Raw genomic sequence first — 3348 nt, forward strand, 5'->3', positions numbered from 1 at the left:
GAGGACATTGGACCTGATGTATGCTAATGTTAAAGATGTCTACAGCTCCACTGCCCTCCCCCCTCTGGGAAAGTCGGATCACAACCTGGTACATCTCCTCCCACAATACGCACCTTTGGTTCACAGGCAGCCTCCCACCATTAAAACTGTAAAGAGGTGGACAGAGGGGGCACACCTTGCCCTGCAGGTGTGACCTGTGGTATCATGTCTTCGAATGACCACTCGGAGCTGCTCTGGATGTTGGTAACAGCAGGTTTATTCGGCAACTGTAGTTTCACAAGGGATTACAAAGACAAAATGGATCATGTGCTGTGGGTAATCTGCTCGTGCGCTCCGTCTCTCGGGAAATCCTCCGCGCTTCTTAAGATTACCCATTCATAGTTCAATACAGTCTGCAATGTGATCATATAGTGGACTATGTGTTTACGAAAAGGATAAAAATAAATAAACAAATTATTCTAACCTTACAACAGTAAAAATTAATTAATACAAAATAAAACATACCTACAGTGTAGTTTACACTGGACTGTTACCTTCTTATATTTTCATTACAATATGAAACACTTGACAACAAATTACAGCTCCACTTAAAACATGTAACTGAGCCAGATAAATATAATCTTAACCACATTTTTACAATATAAACATTATCAAACAACAATGACCTACCTGTAGTTTCACAAGGGATTACAAAGACAAAATGGATCATGTGCTGTGGGCACTCTGCTCGTGCGCTCCGTCTGGAGAGACAGCACCATTAGAGTTAGCTAGTTAGCTTAAGGCTTCGACATTTTAAGCTAATACACACACAAAATGGTTCACAAGTCAACAAAATCACGGCGAAAACAATCAACAAATCGCTACTATCAGCCTCATAGTGCTGGTACAACTTTTATATACTTTTAATAAAGTTTACACACTTTGCCCAGGGAGCACATTCACAAGCACGTTACCTCTCGGGAAATCCTCCGCGCTTCAGAAGATTACCCATAATCCCTCAGTTTTACTACCGAATGTATGTGCAACATTTTACCAGCAGGTGGTGAATTGCTCCTTTTAGCTGGATTTAACCAGCAGACACTTTAACTATGTTACACAGGGATGCTTTGAAGAGACAGACTGGAAGACTCTCTGTGAACCTCATGGTGAGGACATCGATGGACTGACGGACTGCATCTCTGACTACATTAATTTCTGTGTGGACACCCAGGTACCCACAAAAACCATTTGCTGCTTCCCAAACAATAAGCCCTGGGTCACTAAGGACATCAAAGCCACCCTGAATGACAAAAAGAAAGCATTCAGATCAGGAGACAGGGAGGCAGCATGGAGGGTCCAGAGACTGCTGTCTGTCAAGATCAGGGAGGGGAAGGAGACGTACAGGAAAAAACTGGAACAACGCCTTCAACAGAACAACACCAGGGAGGTTTGGAGGGGTATGAGGACCATCACTGGCTACAAGTCCAGCAGCCAGGAGAATGTGGGGACAGTGGACCGAGCCAATGAATTGAATCATTTTTACAATCGATTCCAGGCTGAGTCACAGAGCCCACTTCAGTTCACTACCTGCTCCTCAGTCCCTCCCCCACACGACTCAGCCACCACCCTAACAATCTCAGCTGAGCAGGTGAGAAGAGAGCTGAACAGGCTTCGCAGAGCAGAACTGTGTGTCTGACACTGTGGTCTGTAGCACAGGTGCTCCACAGGGGACAGTTCTGTCTCCATTCCTCTTCACCCTGTACACCTCAGACTTCAGGTACAACTCAGAGTCCTGTCATCTTCAGAAGTTCTCTGATGACTCTGCAGTTGTAGGATGTATTAAGGGTGGAGATGTCACAGAGTACCGTGGAGTGGTGGACAGTTTTGTTGACTGGTGTGGACTCAACCATCTGCAACTCAACCTCAACAAAACAAAGGAGCTGGTGATGGACTTCAGGAAATCTGGGAGTCCTGTCACCCCTCGCTCTATACAGGGGGAGGAGGTGGAGGTCGTGTCCGAGTACAAATACCTGGGCGTGTACTTGGACAACAAATTGGACTGGACCAAAAACTCATCAGCATTGTACAGGAAGGCTCAGAGCCGGAAGTACTTCCTGAGGAGACTCAGGTCCTTCAACGTCTGCAGCACCATGCTGCGGATGTTTTATGAGTCTGTGGTGGCCAGTGTCATCTTTTATGCTGTGGTCTGCTGGGGCAGCAACTAACAGACTAAACAAACTGATTAGGAGAGCTGGCTCTGTTCTGGGGGTGGAGCTGAACTCTCTACATGTTGTGGCTGAAAGGAGGATGCTGTCCAAACTCCTCTCAATCTTGGACAACCCCTCCCACCCACTGCACAGTGCGTTGGTTGGACAGAGGAGCACGTTCAGCCAAAGGCTTATTAACATTAAATGTTCCACAGAGCGCCACAGGAGATCCTTTCTACCTGTGGCAATCAATCTGTACAATTCCTCCCCCCTCTGTAAGAGGTGGGGGAAGTGATACTGTCACAAACTTGCTGTGAATATATTGACCCAATTTCATTTATCTATTTACGTATTCTGTATATATATTGAGTTTTTCGGTATTGATGTTATTGTGTATTTATGTTGGTGTTGGATCTTTCCTGGTTGTGGTTCCTTTTCTTTCTGTCTGTTTTGAGAACAATGGTAATGAGGCAAAACAATTTCCCTCTGGGATTAATAAAGTTTTTTGAATCTTGAATCTTGAAATCCCCAACCACACAGTGAAATCACTGCAAGAGCTGTTAGACCGAGGTGAAAGTCTTTGCGTAGCAAATGGACAACCCATCCCATATGATGGTTGGGTGGAGCTAACAATCAACCTTGAGGGAAATGACGATCCCAATCTGGCCATTGAAGTCCCTTTTCTGGTTAGTCAGCTTCCCCTTCCTCAGCCACTGCTAGGGGCTAATGTGCTACAGGAAATGATAAACAGACAAGGTGACTAGTCTCCTTGGTGAGGAGAGCCCTTGGTGTGGAAGAAGAACAGACCATGGCCATGGTCAACTTCATTGAGGCCCAGAAGATGCCTATTTATAGCACAGCGACAGTGAGGGTGGGTAGAGAAGATGTCAACATCCCAGCTGGAAAGACCACATATGTACGGTGCAGAGTACCACCCACCTTTAACATATCCAATCCCCTTGTTCTATATGAACCACAAGATGAGATCACAACTTTAGCACGGCTTAGTGTTGGAGAGGGTCTGCTAGAAGTTAACACTACAAGGTCTCCCTATGTCAGTATACCCGTTTCAAACCACACCAAGCATGAAGTCCCCCTGCCAAAGAGAACTTCCTTAGGCTCCATTCAACACATAACAAAAGTCCTTGAACTTGGAGGAACC

At 45.6% G+C, this 3348-nt stretch overlaps 1 long non-coding RNA gene across 1 annotated transcript; it reads right to left on the bottom strand.

Annotated features, from left to right (window-relative positions):
- Nucleotides 1–204: 204 nt before the first annotated feature.
- Nucleotides 205–973, bottom strand: LOC113168103. The gene is made up of 3 exons (XR_003299338.1): nucleotides 954–973; nucleotides 670–740; nucleotides 205–266 (listed from the first exon to the last, which is right to left on the bottom strand). It is a non-coding gene; the product is annotated as an uncharacterized LOC113168103 (long non-coding RNA).
- Nucleotides 974–3348: the final 2375 nt, after the last annotated feature.

Source organism: Anabas testudineus, chromosome 18, assembly GCF_900324465.2.
Source record: "Anabas testudineus chromosome 18, fAnaTes1.2, whole genome shotgun sequence".
Lineage (NCBI taxonomy): Eukaryota > Metazoa > Chordata > Actinopteri > Anabantiformes > Anabantidae > Anabas > Anabas testudineus.